This window comes from Pinus tabuliformis, chromosome 9 (genome assembly GCF_031772625.1).
Source record: "Pinus tabuliformis cultivar Carrire ecotype Pingquan chromosome 9, CPIR1, whole genome shotgun sequence".
Lineage (NCBI taxonomy): Eukaryota > Viridiplantae > Streptophyta > Pinopsida > Pinales > Pinaceae > Pinus > Pinus tabuliformis.
The window spans coordinates 1,687,433,109-1,687,455,807 of NC_142307.1; positions in this window are offsets into that span (position 1 = coordinate 1,687,433,109).

The following is a 22,699-nucleotide window of genomic DNA, read 5'->3' on the forward strand; positions in this document are numbered from 1 at the left end:
GCGGAGCAGGGGTCAAAGATGTGTCTGCATGCGTGATCAAGATGGAGAATGAGGTAATGGAACGAGAGAGAGCAGTGTAAATGAAACAAATGCCTATGACTGTCACCAAACCGAAAATGCATTAACCTAAACTACCTGTGTGTATAAATTCAATGAACAACAATCCAAAATGTGAAGGAGAATGTGCATGAAGCTATGATGAAGGTGTGTGGTGCAGGTGTGAATCATGTGGAAGCATCTAACATAACCGTGACTGTGTTGCAGTAATCATCAAGTAAAGAAATGCGTATTTTTGGTGGTTAGTTATGGACTGCACCCCAATCCCAAATGAGATGGCAGTGAGCCTTAACAACCTTTTTTGCTGGAGCTCCAATAGATTATATCTATCCTCTGCTAACCTAAGCAACTGGAAACAAATTTACCATAAGCAAATCCTATCTAAACTCATGAAAAAGACTAATTCAACAACCTGTAATTCAAATTGCTTGTGAAAATGAAAACTCAGAGTGCTGAAACGAAATGCAAACAACACTACAGCAGAGGGGATCTATGGCTCTCAGGTTGGGCCCTAACCTGAGAGCTATAGTCTCCTTAAGAAAACTCAGAGCTAGATCAAAATCTGCCTTCTTTATTCATAATCTAATGTTATGCCAAAACTGGCTTACAACAAGAACTGACACCGAGCTGTGCTCAAAAATTACAATAGTAATGCGAAAGTTTCAACAACCTCTCAAAGGCTACGGCCTCTATACTTATGCAAAAACGATCATCCAACAGGTCTCCTTGATTTTAGGAACTCGGTTGTCCAACTGAAGTTTAACTTGGTGATCCTGTAGAACAGTTATGATTGATGTTCCTGTAGAACAGTTGGCTTCCTCTATGCTCGATGCTCTATGCTCGGTGGGGAGATTGGTTGGAGCTCGGAGCCACGGTGGAAATCACGAGGAAGGTCCCCAAGACTGTGGACATCCTCTCCTAAAAACCAGCAGTGCCACCTCATTGTCTCCTTGTCTCCTTTTTCGTGTCTTTTCTCCCTTTAAATGCAAAAAACCTGAAAGCATCATGCATTAGTCACGTAGATAATATGTCTACCCTTCTTCCTACAAACAACACGAACAAACTAAGAAATGCATGCATAAGCAATAAAATATGAATGGTTTGATCAAGTAGAATAGGCCAAAATGAGCCCAAATTGTACCAAAATTGGGGCTCATCATCACCCCCCAGCTGAACCATTTGCTCATCCTTGAGAAACTCAGTCAAGATCCTCATCCTTCATGGCTTGCACTGCTCCCCTTACATCCCAAGCTTCTGTGGTGATGTCCTCTTTGTTGATATGAAACCCGGCTGTTTTGTCCACCTTTTCCCATTGCGCATTGTCATCTTTCTCTGTACTTCCTTCAGCCAATCCTAGCAGCAATGGGGGGCTGAGTTTAAGGCCAATCCAGCTGGCCTGAAGTCTTTGCATGGATTTCTTGTAAATTTCCACTCTTGCCAATGCTTCCCTCATCCGGGTCAGGGTATGGTATTCCCGGATCTTCAAACTATGTGCCAAGGTATGCCACCTGCGTGCACATGCCTGGGCAGCAGTTTCTCCCAATAATCTGTCCATGTCTTCAAAGTGGGCTATTGCTTGGGCCTGCTGGTCCATAAATCTCAAGGAAGCTGTGGGATCATTAGACAACTGTTGGCGGGCTGAGATGAGGGCAACCGGATTCTCTGGTTCTGCTCGAATGTACAGTGGCTCCCTCACTTCTCGGCTCATAACCGATTTTTCTTCGGTTGCTCTCTGATCCTCATGATTTAACCATGAAGCGAAGGCCATCAACTGCATATCACCCAAGGCGATATTGGGATCCGAAGAGACTTCATTAGGCAAAACCAGATTGTGGATGTAGAATTCTGCTAGCTTGGCTTTGTCTTCTGCTGAGCTAGTATTGCATAATTCGGCAAATTGCTGTGGGTTATGGATTTGTGCAATACCTCTTTGTGCTAATGTGTTTATCTGGAACTGCAGCCACTGATCCTTTAAGTACAACCCATAAGACTTTGCAGGATGTCTGCACTGCAGGGCTTCCATGGCCCAACTAGCCATGCAGGCCAATTGTGATTCCTTTTGTTTCAGCTGCTCTTTCAGAGCTTGTGTTTCAATTTGGCCCTGCTGTCTTGTTTCCTGTAGAAGTGTAATTGGCTCCTCAAGATGGGTGGTCAGCTTTTGTTTTCCTTGCTGCTCATTTGTGGTGTCTTTGGAGGATGTTCCTACCCCTGCCCTTAGCTCCTGTAGCTGCAATTTCAACTTCTGATTTTCTTCCTGTAGAAGCACACGTTGACAATTAGCCACATGCTTAGCCAATGCAAACTCACTCCTGACTTCTTTAAGTTGTTCTTGCAGGGGACCTATGTCCGCCACACCTTTGGATTTGACGATTTGCATCCATGTGTGGGAACAGACCCTCTCCTCTTCTAATGCGAAAAATAGAGGTACAATAAATTTTTGCGGTATGATCTTTCCCGCCTCCAAGAAGGTGTAGTAGGAGTTCAGATTAGGTGAAGGGCTAGGTTCAGGGATATGTTCTCTTTCTTCCTCTCAAGAGGTGCTAGCTCACCCTCCTTTGGTGACGAGGGTCCTTCCTCTTCTCTTTGTTCGGTTTCCTGTAGCCGAGCCAAGGTGTCCTGTAGGACATTTTCGGCTTCCTGTAGCCTGGTTTTTTCGTCCAACAGGTCTAACCTTTCTCGCCATGTGCTCTTCTTTGGACTTCCCTTTTCGTAGGTAACTGTAATCTTTGAGGGGGATTTTTCTTTGGGAGAAGCAGGGGTGTCTTCGATGACAATTGGGCTGCTGGACTGCGTCTGCGGTTTCCCTGTTTTTATCCGAACACTTCTCCGGGCTTTGAAGTAGAGAGGAGGGTCCCTCTTCCTTTTGCCTTTTTGCTTAGGCGGCGTACTGAGGCCAGCTAATACAGCCGCTGCTTCCCTGGCCAAAACATCCACCTTCTGCTCCTTTGATTTTGATTTTGCATGGCTTCCTGTAGAAGCCTGTTTCTGCGCTTTCGTGCTTCCTGTAGAAGCTGTTTTCGGGCTTCCTGTAGAAGCCCGCTTCTCCTTTCCTGTAGTGACAGGTGTCTTCACTTTCGCTTGCTTTGCTGCAGGGGTTTTACCTTTTTGTTTGCTTGTGAGTGCTGGAGAGGTAATTGGGCTGACATGGCCCGCCCCAACTTTGTCCCTTCTGCTCTTTGACCTTATTTCCCTTGCTGACAGGATGGGGGAGTCAGCTTTTTCTTCAGCATCTTTTTCTTCGTGCTGTTTCACCTGCATGGTAGTCGGGGTACTTGGGCTAGTTTCCTTCTTTTCTTCGGCCTCTGCTTCTTGTTCTTCACTGCTAGACGACCCCGTTTCTTCCATCAACATTTTTATGTCTCCTTCTCGTGTTAAATTCCGGAAGGATTCCCATGAGAGGGGAACCTTTTGTGAGTGGAGCGCGTCTTCTACAAGAAGCTTGATCAGCCCATGGTGTGCGACTTGATCTGGTATGCCCTCTCTGAGCTTTGTAGCGCACTCAATCAAGGATTGTAATAGGAAATAAGGAATGCTTAATTTCTGTTCTACAGGAAGATCAATCCGGTGTCTTAGTTCACTGAGCAGCCGGAAGTGATATGCATACACAATGTTGTAACGACCCTCACAGGTGATATATTTCATGATTTGCAAACTGACTTCGTTCCATGGTGGCAACAGGCTTGTCCTTCTCACCCCATTTTTGTCCTCTGTGAATGATTCTTCAGGTGGGAAGAACTCTTTCTTGGCTTTCTGGCTTAGCTTTCGTTCTTCTTTATCCCACGAAAGACCCATAGGAAGCTCAGTGATTCTGCTGATAGACTGCGGAGTGATCGTGAGGCTTAGGCCTCTGAAATTGACTATGGCCAACACCTTGGATTTTGGCCTCAGGGCCTGCAAGAATTCCTCGGCCACTTCCTCATCGTACCCTTGCAACTTATCACAAAAAGACATCCACGGTGCTCGTGTAAAAAGCTCTACCACGGCCTGATTTCTCCTCAATTTTTCTGAATCTGTGGGTTCTCGCCTGATAAATCCACCCGGCATGATGCGCAATTTTCTTAACCGGAGGTGGTGATGGTGGAGGAGTGTGAAGTTCGGTGACAGAGTGCAAAACAACGCGTATAATCCACAAAATTTTACAACACAGTCTAACTACTTCAACAATCCTGTAGAATGACAGTATAGGCCTACAGACAGCAATTTCACCACTTTCTCTATACCCAGACAGTAACTGACAATTCTACCACCTTACATGACCATTTGCATGAGAAGTCCAGGGTTACCTCGTTACTCGGCCACCTTTTTTACATGAACACCCGCGTTCCTGTAGAAGACTGCGTTCCTGTAGACTGCGTTCCTGTAGAACTGTGTTCCTGTAGGAGCAGTGCGCAAATTTCCGGGAGGACTGCAATTGGACCGCGGTTGAGGTGCACTTCACCGGTGTTTTGGTAGCCAACAGCTCGGCGTATCAAGGTGCAGAGACGACCGGAATAGCCACTCGAGTTCGAAGTGGTGGTTGATTGAATGCATGTCAAAATCTAGCCGATTAGATTTTGAATCGGCGTGATCCGTGGCGCGGGGGACAGCTCATCCCCCGCCGGACCGTTGAGCGACGTCATCAACCACTCACCGGCGTATTCACTTGCTGCCGCATTCATTCCCACAGATCTGCCGCCGCCTTTTTCTGCTGAACTCATTCCCACGGATTCTCACGTGCGTGCTGCTGATTTTTTCGTGGCCGCCACCCGAACATTCAACTATACCATAACTAGCCGACGTGGCCAGTCTACTTGGCCATACGGCTGCTCAACCATTCACCTTTACGCCATGCAAACAAATCAAAGTAATATTCATGCGATTTGATGGAAGGAAGGGGTTAGACGCTTACCTGCGTGGCTGCACACGATTTTTCCAGTTTTTCGATGATGGTGAGCGGATCTACCTGCTGCATGCGCACTCACACAGACCCGGAGGCTCATGGTTACAGGTTGCTAACGATGGAGGAAATGCTGTGGTTGCATGCGCTCGCATTACCTTGGAGATGGCGGTGTTGTGAACGGTATCCACTCCAGCAGGTTGAACTGTTACAGGATTCCCGCGGGTGTCTCGTACCAGTTCTTCTTCCTTGGGTGTATGCTGCACGACGGAGGATCTGGTCTTTCAATCCCGCTTCCGGAGCTTCTGATGCCTGTGGTATAAGATCTCCGCGCTTGTTTATCTTTGAAAATGCCTTTTTCCGCGAGAACTCATTGATCTGTTTTGCTGGTGCAGGGGACTTGGATGCATGTTGACGAGGATGGTGGAGCAAGGTAACAGCATCGTGCATGGGCCCAAAAGAGGCTTGCATGCGTCCACACCAACCCGTAGTCATCAGATCTGCTCATGAAATGCATTCTGGCCCGTTCTGAGCTTCTACAGGAAGTTTCCTGTAGAAATACAGAGCTTCCTGTAGACAGGCAGCTCTTCCTGTAGAAACTGGCACCTTCCTGTAGAAACTGGCACCTTCCTGTAGAAAATCGCACCTTCCTGTAGAAAATCTGCGTCTTCCTGTAGAAGACTCAATCTATAATGAAAGTGCACATACCTTAAAGAACATAAGCATTCTTGGAGGAGGAGCTGGTGAGGTGTCCTAGCTGCATGCTAAGGACCTTTGACCTTGAGTTGAGAGGCTTCCTCTCCTCCATAGAACACCTGCAATCTGCATGCAAATAACTTATGGATCTTGTTTTTTTTTCCTTTTTTTTTTTTTTTTCTTTTTTTTTTTTTTTGAAAGATAGCAGGGGCGCCTCAAGGAGGTTTTCACCCGTGCCATCTGCCCTGAGCGCCTCAGAGAGGTTTTCACTCAAGGATCTTTTTCAACTTTTTCCTTTTTTTTTTTTTTTTTTTTTTTTAAAACAAAAGCAATAGGAGCGCCTCAATGAGGTTTTCACCCCTACTACCTGCCTTGGGTGCCTCGGAGAGGTTTCACCCAAGGATCTTTATTTCTTTTTTTCTATTTTTCTTTTTTTTTTTTTTTAGATCTTCTTTCAGGGTGTGCGAGAGGCAGAGGCAGAACCCTTCTCTATGACCAATACAGATTTCTCCATAGTTTTGATAAACTCTTGTCTTGAGAGAGGTCTCCTGTAGATCTTCAATCGATGCCCATTGACAAGCATGGGAATGGCTTCCTCATCAATGGTTCGAATGAGGACAGATCCATTGTCATGGCATTTCTCCACTGTATATGGTCCTAGCCATCTGGTTCTCAACTTCCCCCTGAAATCTTTGTATCTGGAATCATACAACAAAGCCCAATCTCCCGGCTGAAATTGCTTGTCACGGAGATGTTGGTCATGCCACACCTTCCTCTGAAGTTGAACCACTTCCGAGTGAAGGAGGGCCTGCATGCGGTGCTCGTCCAGGCCATTCAGCTGCAATAACCTTTCTTGCTGTGTATGGCTGAGATCTAGGTCCAGCTGAGCTGCCATTCTCAAAGTATTATACTCAAACTCAATGGACAACAAAGCTTTCTTCCCATAGACCAGCTCATAAGGTGTGAAGCCGGTGGTGGTCTTCCAAGTGGTGTTGTAAGCCCATGTGGCCTCAACCAGGCGATCTGCCCAATCTTTTCTGCTGCTGCTCACCACTTTGGTCAAGATCCCTTCTAATGCTCTATTAGTGACTTCCACCTGCCCATTTGCTTGAGGATGATAGGGGGTGGAAGTCCTATGCTTGATCTTGTGATGAGCTAGTAGATCTTCGACCATGTTGGAGGTGAACTGGCTCCCTTGATCGGTGACCAGCTCTCTTGGATAGCCAAACTTATAGAAGATGTTTTCTCTTAGGAACTTGGCCACCTTCTCTTCGGTTGCTGCTTTGATTGCTTTGGTCTCTGCCCACTTTGTCAAATAGTCAGTACACACAATGATGTAGGATCTTTGCCTCGAAGAGGGATTGATTGGACCCACAAAGTCCATGCCCCACTTCTCAAATGGCTCAAGAGTCACTTGAGGTTGGAGAGGCATCTCATCCCTTTGGGTCGGTTTCCCCATTCTTTGGCATTGGTCACACTGACTGACATATCTTCTGACATCTTGATGAAGTGTGGGCCAATAGTAGCCTGCCTGCAGGATCTTGAAGGCAGTTCTCTTTGCTGCAAAATGCCCTCCACAAGGCCCATCATGACAAGTGAGGAGGATATCAAAGACTTCCTCCTCCCTTACACAACGCCTTAAGATCTGATCGGGGCCAAGCTTGAACAGATTGCCCCTGATCCAAGTGAATGAGGCACTTTTTCTGATGATTCTGCTCTTCTCTTTTGAAGAGAGGTGCGGAGGGAACTGAGCTGAAACAAGGTAGTTTGCTATATCAGCAAACCATGGAGAGAGTACTGAGATAGCAAACAGATGCTCATCAGGCATCTGGTCATCCACCGTCCCATCTTCATCTGCAGACAAATCCAATCTAGACAAAAAGTCAGCAACAACATTTTCTCTACCTGGTTTATCAACAATGGTTAGATCAAACTGCTGCAATAAAAGTAACCATCTAATAATACGAGCATTCACATCTGGTTTATTCATTAAATATCTAATAGCAGCATGGTCAGTATGTACAAAGGTCTGGTAACCAGTAATATAATGTCTGAACTTGTTCAATGCATGGACCACAACCAAGAATTCCTTCTCGGTTACAGTGTAATTCAACTCAGCTTTGGACAAGTTTTTGCTAACAAAGTAAATGGCATATGGAAGTTTCTGCTCCACTTGTCCTAAAGCTGCACCTATGGCTTTGTTCGAGGCATCAGTGTGGATGTGGAAAGGTAGGGCCCAGTTTGGACCTCTCAAGATTGGTGCTGACACCAACTTGTCCTTTAACTCATTCAAACTCTTCTGACAATCGTCAGTCCACTTAAACTCCACATATTTTGCCAACAGACCAAACAATGGCGAGGCTAGCTTGCTGAAATCTTTAATGAATCTCCGGTAGTATCCTGCTAATCCCAAGAAACTCTGGACATCCCTTACTTTTTGAGGAGGTGGAACCCTCTTGATGAGAGCAATTTTGTTAGGATCCACCTGCAATCCTTGGGAAGAAATGGTATGGCCTAGCACGGTCCCCTCAGTCATTAGGAATTCACATTTTTCAGGACTAAGGGACAAGCTCATCTCGGTGCATTTGGTTAGGACTTTCCCAAGGTTGGACAATGCTTCCTGGAAGTTGGCCCCATAAGGAGTAAAGTCATCCATGTATATTTCCACTGCATCATGGACCAACTCCGAGAAGATGCTCAAGACAGCTCTCTGAAAAGTAGCAGGAGCATTGCATAGCCCAAAGGGAAGGACTCGGTAGGCAAAGGTACCCCAAGGACAAGTGAAGGTGGTCTTATCTTGGTCTTCCGGGCTGATTTGGATTTGATTGTACCCGCTAAACCCATCCAGGAAAGAGAAGAACTTCTTTCCTGCTAGTCCATCCAACACTTGATCTATGAAAGGTAGAGGGAAATGGTCTTTCTTGGTAGCTTTGTTCAGCTCTCGGTAGTCCACACAGATTCTCCATTTCCCATTTTTCTTGGGAACCAAGACCAGAGGGGACACCCATTCACTATCTGAGATGGGGTAGATGAATCCGACATCCAACAGTTTCTGCAATTCTTCCTTGACAATGTCCTTAAGGGCTGGATTCATTCTCCTCTGAGGTTGCCTAACCGGTTTACAATCCTCTTTGATGTATATATGAGGGGTACAAACCGAAGGATGGACTCCTTTCATTTCCTTATAACTCCAAGCAAAAGCATCTAGGTGGTTGGCCAACAGACTACACAGCTCCTTTTCCTGGGAAGGAGATAAGGAGGAGCTGATCTTCAATGCTTTCTCAGGGCCGAACTCCACATTCTTGACTCTGGGAGTAACAGGGTTGGTTGTACAGAGATCCACTAAGGTGCTAGCTTGGGCATCCTCCACCGGTTCCTCTAAGGGTAGTGCACTGGTAGGTGGATCCTGGATCAAGGTCTCGATCAAGTCATCCTCGGTTAGGGGGTCTTTCCTAGTGGTATCTAAGGTGCACAGAGGTGCTGAGTAAACCTTGTCTTCTTCTCCTTCTTCCAACCAGAGTGGTAAATCATGCTCTAAGGAAGGTTGTGCAGGAGGGTATAGGACTAGCTGCTTGGACATGGGACCATTTTTGATGGTCATGTTTCCTACCCGACAACTTATGTAAGCATCTGCAGTAGCTAACCAAGGCCTTCCCAAAATGAGAGGATATCCAGTAAGCTTGGCCTTTGGTTGCAGAACCAAGAAGTCTGCAGGGTATTCCCAAGAATCAATGGAGACCATGACATCCTCCACAATCCCTTCGGGAGTCACGGTGGAGCGATCTGCTAATTGCAGTACTGTCGAGGTCTTCCTCAAGGAACCCTGAAGATTGAGTTTAAGCATGGTATCCCTGGTCATCACATTGATGGCCGCCCCCAGATCAATCAAGGTGTGGGGGATAATGGTGCCATTGATGTGAACATATACTACAGGACTTCCAGGATCTAGGTACTTTGGGCAGATGACTTGTCCTAGCATAAGGTCAGACAGTTGTCCTATGACATTGATAGTTGAGGCATCTTTCTTCTGTCTGCCTGGGTGTTTGAAACACTTCTCCTTAATCAGCTTATTATATATTGGCACATCCTTGATGGCTTGGAGAAGTGGGATTTTTACACACAACTGCTTGAGCTCACCCAAAAGCTCATCTTCTTCTGGGTTAGGTTGTGTGGTGGCTGTTAGTCTCTCAGGAAAGGGTGGAATAGGCTTTGGTTCACTCTCCTGATGGTCTTCCTCATCCTCTGGGGGAGGAGGTTGGCGATCTGGTAGAGTCTTTCCAGATCGAAGATTGATCTCCTGGATCTCCACAGCATAGGTAGGGCATGAGGTTTCCCCAGTGTATACCTGCTGGGCCTGTCTATTGTTGGGGTTCGGGTTCGGTTGAGCAGGCATTTGAGGTTGCCTTGGAGGAGCAGGAGGTAATGGTTGTGGTTGAACTGGTGGTGGAGGCAAAATGGCGGGTGGAGTGTTGTACTGGGGCCTCCACCCCGACTGAGGTGCATTCCATTGAGGCTGCGGCTGGGTATGTGAGTGATATGGATGAGAAGTAGGTTGAGTGGGGTACTGAGGTGGATAAGACCATGGAGGAGGCATGGACCATGAAGGATGAGCAGGGGGACCCCAGGAAGGCATAGGAGTTGACTGGTTGGGGTTATAATAAGCTTGAGATGCCCCTTGCATCTCCTGCTGATAAGGTCTAGATCCTTGTGGCCTCGTTTGGTTGAGGTAATAGAGAGGCTCTGTGGGAGCTTCGGTCCCTTGGTACATGGCTTTAAACCTAGGTAAGGTTGGACACTGATTTGTGGGATGGTCCTCCTCACAAACGAAACACACTTCAACCGAATGCAACGAACATTCGTTCTTAGGGTGCCTCCTTGTGCACCTAGGACAGAAGACAGCCAAGGCTCTCTCAGCCTCTTCTTTCTTCTGCTGGATCCTGAATGTGTCCAGCTGCATGGCAATGGTCTGTCTCACCTCACTCTTAAGATCTTTTAATTGGTTTGTAAACTCATGTTTGGAGAAAGGGACACCAGTGGAGAGGAGATTTCCTCTACCTCGTTTCCTAGCTGCCCTGGAATGATTTCTAAACACAGTCTTGATGTCCTTGTAAGGCAGTTGGTAAATGTCCCCCCCAGCTAACATGTGAAGGGTGTCTAAGAGATCTTCAGGGACTCCTCGGAGTAGAACCAACTTGAGGGATTCAGGGTCAAGTGTGCACCTGGCCCGCTTATAGCTAAGTTGGAACCTCTCCTCATAATCCTCTAAAGACTCATCATTCCCCATGGTCATCTGAAAGATCTCTCCCTTGGTTTCCTTAGACCTACAGTAATCCCTATACTTGGTATTGAAGGCTTGCTGCATCTGAGCCCAAGTAGCGATACTATTCCCAGGTAATCCCATGAACCAGCATAGTGCTGCATCCTTAAGAGTGGAAGGGAAAAGCTTCAACTTTTGCTCATCTTCAGTATAGTCATAGGTTCTACAAAGGACAGCAAACTCAAACAAGAAGGTATCAGGATCCTCAGTGGTCAGTCCATGGAAGTGAGGCAAGGTGGAGGGGCTAATGTTCTTCATTTTCATCTCTCCATTGGTCTCTCGGATGGGGAAAGCTCCTTCTATTCTCTCATCTTCTCTTCTATTATCAGCCATGGCTTCAGATGGAGTGGTCTCTAACTCTTCTTCTTCTATAGGGTCTTGGTATATCTCAGGATGTTCACCTATAGGTTCCTCTGGGTCATTGTCACCAAAGAAGAGAGAAGGGTGACTTAGTGATGTGGTGGGGGTGTTGGGTAGGAATTTGCCTGATTTATCTCGGTTCCTACGAGGCATGAAATGGAAAGGACTTTTCTTTTTTGAGTGCTTTTGCTTTTTCTTTGGTACCTGCAAAACTGAAATAGAGTGATCTACAACTAGCTATATAGCTCAAATGAAATTGCGGAATTGGAAAGCTAATCTAGGAAAGCAAGAAATATTAATCTAGGAAAGCAAGAAATATTAATCTAGAAAAGCAGGAAATGCTAATCTATGAAAGCAGGAAATACTAAGCTATGAAAGCAGGAAATACTAAGCTAGGAAAGCAGGAAATGCTAATCTATGAAAGCAGGAAATGCTAATCTATGAAAGCAGGAAATGTCTATGCTACTTTTGCAGAATGGAAATGAAGTAAACTATTAGCAGAAAGCAAGAGTAAGAAAGTAGAAGAAAAGCAACAATTACTAATACTCTGACGCTTCCCCGGCAACGGCGCCAAAAAGATGGTGAGCTCCAGTAATGTAGCAATAATTCTACAACTCCTGGGGCTTCCTGTCTCTCATTTTATCAACCCGGTAGTTCGTACAAACTTGGAAGCGACGGTGCTATATGCACAAGTACTAGCTCTTGTCGCAGCTGTCACTTGGTCAGCTGGCACAAGTCCGCTAGGGCTCAAGCCAACTTCTATAGGCTCTCAGAAGAAGCTTGCTAATCGATGGACGAAAGCTATTCTCAAAGGAAAACTACTCTACTTGACAAAATGGACTGAAAGCAAATCAAAGCATGTAAACCTAGGAAACCCTAATTTAACTAGTCTAACCTCTATCATGCAAAGAATGTGAATGAAACCTCTACCAATGCTGCTGTTACCTCTAATAAGTGGAAATGCATGGATCTAAGCTACTTGCATCATAAAAGACATGTTTTTGTATTTTTCCTTCAAGTGGATGGAATGATTGTGATTTTGTGCTAACTAGCGTTTGGTTGTGCAGATGGGATGGAGAAGGAAGGAAAGCGTGGGACAGGTTGGGGAGGCTAGGAGAGGTCCCTAGGGATCCTTAGCATCCATCCACAGAGGTTCCTCGCATTCAGAAGCTCAGCAACCGAGTGAGTGGCCTCCTACAGGATGTCTGCAGGGGATCCTACAGGATACGCAGAGATTTCTACAGGATGTCTACGAATTGCTACAGGATGACCTACCGTGAGTGTTTGAAGTGATGGATGAGTGATGGAATGGTAGGGGGAGATGTGTAAGGTAGGAATAAGGCTGGTGATGGCTCAGAAGTGGAGGAATAGGATAGGGAGTGAGTGTAGGAAGTAGGTTGGAAGATAGAGGGCTAGGTCAACAAAAGGGCTAGAGAATGGAAGTACGTGAGGAGTGAAAGACTTTGGGAGAAAACAGAGCGGAGCAGGGGTCAAAGATGTGTCTGCATGCGTGATCAAGATGGAGAATGAGGTAATGGAACGAGAGAGAGCAGTGTAAATGAAACAAATGCTTATGACTGTCACCAAACCGAAAATGCATTAACCTAAACTACCTGTGCGTATAAATTCAATGAACAGCAATCCAAAACGTGAAGGAGAATGTGCATGAAGCTGTGATGAAGGTGTGTGGTGCAGGTGTGAATCATGTGGAAGCATCTAACATAACCGTGACTGTGTTGCAGCAATCATCAAGTAAAGAAATGCGTATTTTTGGTGGTTAGTTATGGACTGCACCCCAATCCCAAATGAGATGGCAGTGAGCCTTAACAACCTTTTTTGCTGGAGCTCCAATAGATTATATCTATCCTCTGCTAACCTAAGCAACTGGAAACAAATTTACCATAAGCAAATCCTATCTAAACTCATGAAAAAGACTAATTCAACAACCTGTAATTCAAATTGCATGTGAAAATGAAAACTCATAGTGCTGAAACGAAATGCAAACAACACTACAGTAGAGGGGATCTATGGCTCTCAGGTTGGGCCCTAACCTGAGAGCTATAGTCTCCTTAAGAAAACTCAGAGCTAGATCAAAATCTGCCTTCTTTATTCATAATCTGATGTTATGCCAAAACTGGCTTACAACAAGAACTAACACCGAGCTGTGCTCAAAAATTACAATAGTAATGCGAAAGTTTCAACAACCTCTCAAAGGCTACGGCCTCTATACTTATGCAAAAACGATCATCCAACAGGTCTCCTTGATTTTAGGAACTCGGCTGTCCAACTGAAGTTTAACTTGGTGATCCTGTAGAACAGTTATGACTGCTGTTCCTGTAGAACAGTTGGCTGCCTCTATGCTCGGTGCTCTATGCTCGGTGGGGAGATTGGTTGGAGCTCGGAGCCACAGTGGAAATCACGAGGAAGGTCCCCAAGAATGTGGACATCCTCTCCTAAAAACCAGCAGTGCCACCTCATTGTCTCCTTGTCTCCTTTTTCGTGTCTTTTCTCCCTTTAAATGCAAAAAACCTGAAAGCATCATGCATTAGTCACGTAGATAATATGTCTACCCTTCTTCCTACAAACAACACGAACAAACTAAGAAATGCATGCATAAGCAATAAAATATGAATGGTTTGAGCAAGTAGAATAGGCCAAAATGAGCCCAAATTGTACCAAAATTGGGGCTCATCAAGTGGTCCATAGATAAATCATCCTATAGTCTTTGTTTGCTAGGAAAACATAAATAATGGTGGAAAGTAACTCTTGGGAAGTGTATTTATTTACATCTTCTTCATATTCAATTTTTATTCAAAGGAAAGATTTCATAAATAATTATAACTTATATTGGTCAATGCTAAATTTGTAGTGGTCCATAGATAAATCATCCTATAGACATGTTTTTCCATGAAAACATAAATAATGGTGGTGTTGTCACCCTTTGCAAAACTTGTCTTCTGCTGTTAAAAAGGTGCAATTGGGCAAAAAAGTTTGCAACCATCTGCAAGGTCACAGAAGCAGTCAAAGGTTGATCAGACCTCCTCCAATGGGTAAAGCTCGGAATTAACTTTCCAACAACATATGGAACTCCTCGAATGGACCCTGGAATCAAAAGTTATAACAAATCGGAGTTGCCCTTCAAAACTGGAAGCCAAGGAGAAAATGTCTTAAGGAGGAATCCCACAAATCAACAATCCGAGGTCTCGACGGTCTGCACAACACCATCCTAAAGAAATAGTCAGGAAAAGAGCCAACAATGTAAAGTTCCGAGGAGCACCTCGGAAAGCGTGACAAAGAAAATCGATGCAAAACCAGCGTCAGGCAGACCCTTTCTATCTCCTCGAGGGGGGCCACGTGGCAGAATGTTATTGGATTTGATAAAGACATGGTGGTGTTGACGTCACGAGTCGATGATCGGCGATTGGGGGTAGCAGCACATGGTGCATCAAAATGGAATTCACCGATAACGAATCTCTGAATGGGGGGCTCCGATAGGAGGGTTGGCTTGCAGTCACATAAAGGGCCAAAGAACCATGGGTTAAACATGAAAGGTGACCGACGATCGCATGTTATGGACGTCACACCAATGGCATGGGTTCGAAATTACCGATGTGCCAATTGTGCTATTCTAGGTGGGCCTAACTGACAATCAGTGCCTATAATGTTGCAAGAGTTGTCCAGTGTAAAGGTTAAGGATTTTTTTGATATGCAGGATTTTTTTGACAAAGGAATGAGTCTCCCAGTCATGTATCCAAAGGCCCTAGCGCCTGTTATGCAACCAACTCACAAAAAAGAAGAAGAGATAGGTAAATGACTTCAAAATAAGCCCCTTCGAGGGGGAAACCTCCTTTACATTACCCAAATGAACAATTCTTTGATAATTCAAATGAAAAAACATCCTTTCTATATATAGGAGTCTAAGGGGTCACAATATAATCAAAGTCGACATACCAATAATAATTTAAGGGCACAACAATAACAATAAGGGGGCTACACTAATAATAATGAGGGAATACACTAGTGTTATAGTGACCTAACATGCCCCTCTCCTTAAAAAAAGTGTTTACCTCAACACTTGAGTAGTTCTGGATTCTTCTTTATAAAATATCATCCTCCCATGTGGAATCTTCCACGGGTAAGTTCTTCCACTTGATGAGATACTATGAAATTGATCAATTCTGTAGTTGTCGAGTTCTTATTTCCATGACAGCTTCTGGTTTGAATATGATTTTTCCTTCCGCATTAAATTCTAGCAATATTGTTTGAACTGGGAGCTTTTCACCTATAACCTTCTTTAATCATGAAACATGCAAAACTGGGTGCACTTGGGAAGATGTAGGAAGCTCCAATTTGTATGCCATGGTACCAATCTTTTGCAACACCTTGTAAGGACCATAATACTTTGGTGATAATTTATTATCCTTCTTAGCTTACTTGAGGGAAATTTGGTTGTATGGTCGTAGCCATAAAAATACCCAGTCGCCTACATCAAAACTTATTTCGCTACAATGTTGATTTGCCTAATGTTTTATTCTTTTCTATACCGAAGTGAGGTTATCCTTTAAGAGCTGGCTAACTTGTTGTTCATGCTCGATATGATCTTTCACTACTTGAAAATTAGAATTTTCTTGTAAAGATGATGTGATGGACAATGGATGATATCCATAAAGTGCCATAAATGGGGTCATTTTTGCTGCAGTATGGAAGGAAGTGCTATACCACCATTCAGCCAGAGGTAATCACTTGACCCATTGTGTATGTTTATCATATACAAATCAACGAAGATATCCTTCCAAACATGTGTTAACTATCTCAGTTTGCCCATTCGATTGAGGATGATAAGATGAGCTATGAGCTAATTGAGTACCTAGACAAGAAAGTACTTTCATCCTAAAATTTCCAATGAAAATAGGATCTCTGTCGCTTACAATAATCTTTGGGTTTCCATGTAGCTTTTTAATTGTTTCCATAAATGCAGTAGCAACTGTACTCGCTTTAAACAAATGAGATAATGCACAAAAGTTTGCATACTTGGCAAGTATATCAACTACCACCATGATGACACTCTTTCCTTCAGACTTGGGTAAACCTGTGATAAAATCCATTGAAGCCTCCTCCCAATGTTGACATGGAATGGATAAAGGTTATAACATACTCGGGGCCTTAATTGTCTCAAATTTATTTTGTTGGCAAACCAAACATTCTGCCACAAACTTTTGAATATCAGATTTAAGGCCATCCCAAAAAAATGCCTTCTTAACCCTGTGGTAAGTTTTTAAAAATCTCGAGTGCCCTCCTAAGGGAGAGGTGTGCAATTTTCAAAGAATATTTTGTTTGAGTTGGGAATTCTTACAAAGGTACAAGTGATCTTTGTACCGCAATGAATCATTATTCCAGCTGAATGTATCAGATGTACTAGGATCTTGCTGCAACTTTTGAATGAGTGCTCACACTTCTTCATCATTCTTCCATTCATCCCTTACTTCAATTATCCAATATAGTTGGATAATATAAATGGCACAAAGCAATGCCTCCACATCCTCATCCTTTCTTGAGAGTGCATCTACAACAACATTTTTCTTCCATTTTTTGTAGATGATTTCAAAGTTATAACCCAACATCTTTGTGACCCATTTTTGCTGCTCTTATAAAGATAATATTTGTTCTAAAAATTATTTAAGGCTATCATGATCTTTTTTTACCTTGAAGTGCCTTCCCATTAGGTAAGGTTGCCATTTCTTAAGTGCATGTAGTATTTCCAACATCTCCTTATCATAAATAGCTTTGTGTAAATACTTTCCTTTGATTGGACGACTTTCAAAAGAAATGGGTCTTCGTTCTTGCATTAAAACAACACCAATTCCATTTCATGAGGCATCACATTCCAAAATAAAGGTTTTTGTGAAGTCCAACGTAACTAAGACCAGTGCTTGGCACATAACCTCTTTGAGATGCTCAAATGCTTAGTTTCTTTAGGAGTCCAAGAAAATACTTCTTTCATCAGCAATGTTGTTAGAGGTGCTTCTATTCTCTCATAATTCTTAACAAACTTGCAATAATACCCTGTTAACCCAAGAAATCCTCGCAACTATTTTATGCATGTGAGTATTTTCCATTCTTTAATGGCTTTAATTTTGTTAGGGTCTACCTTAACACCTTAATGGATACAATATGACTTAGATATTCCACCTCCTGTACTCCAAAAAAACATTTGTAGGTTATGCATATAATTGTTTCTCCTCCAATAGCTTGAGCACCCTGTCAACATGTTGAACATGATCCTTCCAAGACTTGCTGTAGATTAGTATATCATCAAAAAATACTAACACAAATTTTCTAAGGAATGGTTTGAAAATGGAATTAATCAAACCTTTAAATGTAGAAGGTGCATTGGTAAGGCCAAAAGGCATGACCAAATATTCATAATGACCCTCATGATTTCTAAATGTTTTTTTCGGAATGTGTTCATTCTTCATTCTTATTTGATGATATCCTGAATGAAGATCCAACTTTGTAAAGTAATTTGTTCCATGTAATTCATCCAATAATTCATCAATGATAGGAATGGGAAATTTATCTTTAATAGTGAGCTTGTTGAGCTCCCTATTTTCCAGAACCATGTGCCATGATCCATCCTTCTTATGCACCAATACTACTAGAGCAGAGAAAGAAATTTGACTAGGTTGAATTATACCAACCTCTAACATTTATGCAACCATACATTCAATTTCACTCTTTTGGGCATATGGATATCTGTAAGGCCTGATGTTTAGAGGAATACTTCCTAGAACCAAATGAATAGGATGATCATGATTATGAATAGGTGGGAGGCCTTTGGGAGTCTCAAATACTTTGGAATGATTATCCAAGACTTTTTGGAGGTCTCGAGAAATATATGATTTCGATGTTTGAGCCTCTAGTGAATATAATTGTGAAATTATGGCCTGTTGTTCTTTCTTTAGAAGGTTTTTCATGCCATTAGAGTTGATTATATTTCCTGGTTTCCTTGCGATACCCCTGAATTCAACTTTATTTTCTTCCCAAAAAAATTCAAGAAACGTTATTGAAAATTAAAAGCTATTGTGCTTGTTAGAGTCCTATAGTGATAGGATTCATAATTTTGAATTGGCTAAGGTTAAGCCTTGTAATATTGTACATACCTTTGCTTTCTACAAATGTTTTCCATATTAAAAATTAAAAAATGTAAAGAGGGTATGTCTTGAAAAGAAATACCAAAGGACAAAAATAATAAGAAAAGATCAAAAAATGAAAATATATGAACCCCAAAAAACAAAAACAGATCATGAAAGTGTGCAAATCTAAATGCCACTACTATTTTACTGCTTTACTATCTTAAATAATGGTTGTTTGCAGCTTGTTATACATGCCACAACCCATGGTAGTCAAACTGCTTAATCTTGACTATTTCATTCTTTGAATTTTATGTTTATAGTTAGAGAATAAAATCTGACCAAACAACTTAATCTTGGCAGATCATTAGTTACGTAGAGAAAATAAAAAGGAGCTCATCAGCTTAATCTGAGCCCTTGGAAGATATAAGGTTAGAAGTAGATAATTTACTTTTTAAAAGAAAAATGAGTGAAAAGGGTATGCTAGCCTAAATGCACCCAAATAAATGTGTTGAGATTGCAACAAGATGATGGAGCTTAGTGAAAAGAGTTGCCTTCACTAAGTGGGCCCACAGGCTATTTTTGGCGCAAGTCTATTTTTAGACTATGTCTATTTTTAGACATATGGATCATGTCTATGGATTGCAAGTTGCTGTTTATGGATGATTGATCAAGTTGGGAAAAAATAGATGGACTTCTATTTTTGATGAAAGTGTGAGTGATCACAGTGTGAGTGATCAAAGTCTATTTTTAGACTGGCTGTCAAAAATAGAAAAGTCAAATATTATTATCTCACAATAATATTTGGACTATAAACTTAATCTCATTCTCTTGGAGCACTTTAGTTTGAGCTACGGAGGTGGCACATGCAGCTGTCAGAAGGAAATACGCCATTCTTATGAGTCAGTTGAGTTGTTGCATGCATGACTTCAGTTAGAACTCAATCAGTTGAGTTTGGTGGAGTTGATTGTGGAGTTGATGGAGTTGTGTTCAGTTTAGCTTTGTTAAACTGGTTGTATTTAGTCTAACTGGCAAATAGACTAGAGATGAGTTGGGTGCATTAGTTGTTAATTAATTCACAAGTTATTAACTCATAATACAACTATAGAATACATCAGTTAACTCAGTTGCATGTCAGTGCATGTTCAGTTCAGCAGGGACAGGTGGTAGAGAATCAGATTGCTATCAGTTGTGACTATAGTTGTGCACCAGATCTTGCACAATCAAGGGATTGAGTATGCCAATGAGTTTGCTCACACATTTTCCCACATTATAGCTTGTGCTCACATCCAACAAAGTTTGAGTGACTATTTTGCAGGTGAAAAACGAGTTTGGTGAGCCATTCTCATCAGTTCTTGAGCAGGTATTGAGCAGTGGAGGCAGGCAAGCAGTGGAAGAGATTTGGAGATCAGATCTGAGCTGCATTGTGTGTAACAGAGGTGGAGATACTTGTGAGAAGTATTATGTTGTGTAATGTTACATGACTCAATCATTAATATACAGATAGTTGGGGTTTTTAGCGAGATGCTTTCCCCGGGATACATACTGTGTTAATGTGTGAATGCTCTTGATGTTTTATTGTTATTGATGCTGCTATATTGATGATCAACGTAGAGGAGCTTATGTATTGTGTATGTTTTCCGCAATAGTACATGATCAAGATAATCTCCATTGAATATGTGTTAAATTATTCAAAGTTTCTACATGGTATCAGAGCTGTTGATCATCAGATCTACTATTCAGGAAGTGTTTACATTCTATTTCTCTAGGCAGAGCCTGTAATCGGGCCAGGTAGCCTCTGGATTCATCCTTCCTTTGGAAGGTGAAATATCCGGTAAAATCCCATACATTCAATCTCTGTACGAGAAATATTGTGTTCTCACGAATTCTAGATCGGAAGCGGTTGAGTTGGTTGCTGGTGGAATTCGAATTTGCAGCAGTGTTTTCTTGGTGGCAACGCAGCAATGTCTTTCAACGGATTGCGATTGGAGTATGCTCTTGAGGGAAGCTCAAACTATATTGCATGGAAGGACAGGATGGAGGCAATATTGGATGATAACGGGCTGAAGGAGTTCATAGATACGGATATCCCAAAGCCTACTGATGCTGTTGAGGCGGAAGTTTGGCAAAAGAAGACCGCAAAATGTCGAAGGATTCTGTTGGAGGGCGTGAAGGATCACATTGTGTCGAGCATCCATGGAAAGGCTACTCCATATTTGATGTGGAAATCATTAACATAATTATTCCAAAGCAAGAGCGATCAAAGGAAGCTGGCGCTCAAAGATAAACTCAGAAACATCAAATGCAAGAAGGGTGACAGTATTCCCAAGTATCTCACGAAGTTCACTCAGTGTCGAGATGAGCTGGGAAGTGTGGGGATTACTGTCGATGATGAGGACTTGGTGAGCTTGGCTCTCCTTGGTCTTCCAAAGAGTTGGCATTCCTATCAGGACTCTGTCAATGGTCGGGAGAAGTTGCCAGGATGGGAAAGACTATGGTCAAATCTTGTGCAGGAGGAGATCAGGCGGAGTACCAGGGATGGATCTTCGTCAAAGGGAGCTGATGAAGAAAATTGTGCTTTGGCTGCCAAAGCAAAGAAAGGGAAGAGCAAGAAAGCTTCTCAGTCTGGTGCGAAAGGCAAGAAGCAGGATATGTCCAAGGTGAAGTGTTTTCACTATCACCAGCACGGACACTATGCCACAAATTGTCCGCAGAAGAAGAAGAACAAGCAAGCTGCTGGATCTGCAGGGGGAGAGGCCTTAGCTTCTCAGTTTGAGCTTGATTTTTCATTGATCGCATGCTTGGTTTCAAGTGTGATGGGATCAGTGTGGTTCTTGGACATTGGTGCGTCTTTTCACATGACGGGAGATAGAGATTTGTTCTCTCATCTGGAGGACAAAGATCTTGGAGTGCACATCGAGATGGGCGATGATGGTAGATACAATGCGATCGGTATCGGTACGATTTCCTTTGAGAGGGAGTCTCGTAAACCCTTTGTATTGAAGGAAGTCATGCATGTTCCAGGATTGAAGAAGAATCTCATCTCAGTGGCGATGTTAGAAGACAAGGGGTATGATGTTGTTTTCAGCGAGGGAAAGGCCTTCCTGCATAGCAAGACAACTGGTGAGACCCGGAAGATAGGGGTTCGAGTGAGGAACCTTTATCAGTTGCATGTAGATGGATGCGCAGCAATGGCAGGCAAGGTAGAAGGATTGGTGAGCCGGGATGATGGCGAGTTGTGGCACAGGAGATTGGGTCACCTTCACCATGGAGCCTTGAAGATACTGCAGTAGATCACTACAGGGCTTCCTAAAGGCACACTTGCACAGTCAGATCAGTGCAAGGGGTGTACTTTGGGGAATTTTGTGAAAGCCACCTTTCACGAGAAGGATAGTCGTGCCACGACAATCCTTGAGAGAATTCACACAGATGTGTGTGGACCTTTCTCAGTTGCTTCGACAACAAAACACAGGTATTATGTGATTTTTGTTGATGATTTCTCTCGTAAGTGCTGGATCTTCTTCATGCAGAAGAAGAGTGAGACATATTCAAAGTTTTGTGAATTCAAAGCACTGGTTGAGAAGGAGTCGGGGAAGAAGGTGAAGGCTCTTAGGAGCGATAATGGTGGTGAATACATCTCGGACGAGTTCAAGGATTTCTGCAAGATAGAAGGGATTCGTAGAGAGCTCATAGCTCCCCATAACCCACAGCAGAACGGGGTAGCTAAGTGGAAGAATAGAACAATTGTGGGTGCTGCACAGGCAATGTTGCATGATCAGGGCCTACCCCTTCACTTGTGGGTGGAAGCATGCAATACAGCAGTTTATGTGCAGAACCGTTGTCCTCATAGGATACTTGGCATGAGTACACCTGAGGAGTCTTATTCTGGTAAGAAGCCTGATCTTTCTCATTTGAGGATTTTTGGTGCTAACGTTTACATGCATGTGACGAAGGATGCCAGGAAGAAGTTGGAGCCGACCGCAGAGGTTGGGATATTTGTGGGGTACACTGATACGCCCCACAACTATCGTGTGTATTTGCCAGACAGTGGTAAAACTGTTGTGCGAAGGGATATAAAATTTCAGGAGGAGAAAGCCATGAAGTGTTCGCTTGAGAGGGAGCTACACTTGCATGCAGATGAGGAGCTATTAGTTCCTAAGGATGAGCTTCAGGACGTGGATCAGCCACAGGACGAGGTTCATGGAGTGGAAGAGACCACTCATGCAGCGCCAACCATCAGAGGGTGAAAGCGCTTGACAAAAG